Source organism: Cyprinus carpio, chromosome A14, assembly GCF_018340385.1.
Source record: "Cyprinus carpio isolate SPL01 chromosome A14, ASM1834038v1, whole genome shotgun sequence".
In the NCBI taxonomy this organism is placed as follows: domain Eukaryota; kingdom Metazoa; phylum Chordata; class Actinopteri; order Cypriniformes; family Cyprinidae; genus Cyprinus; species Cyprinus carpio.
In genome coordinates, this window is record NC_056585.1 from 26,778,504 (window position 1) to 26,778,834 (window position 331).

The window sequence follows — 331 nt, forward strand, 5'->3', positions numbered from 1 at the left end:
AAAAGTGTGTATTTTTTATTTCCTTTCAAATGAAAGCCACTAGGTTTGCCATTAAAACCTAACAAACCTCTATTTGTGAAATGTTTTCTTGAAAAGTGTGTATTTTTTATTTCCTTTCAAATGAAAGCCACTAGGTTTGGCATTTTTCATGATTTTCTGATGCAATGCCATTTGTGAGTGTGGCTTGAGTGTTGTCTATGTGCTGTTTGAACTTTGTGCAAACTTTCTGGGGCCACGGTACACGCAGACCTCAAGTAAAGTTTCACTTCAGTGTTTGTCTCAGAGAAAAGTTCTGCAAAGTCACCTGTGTATGAAGTCAGCCCCCCTGCCG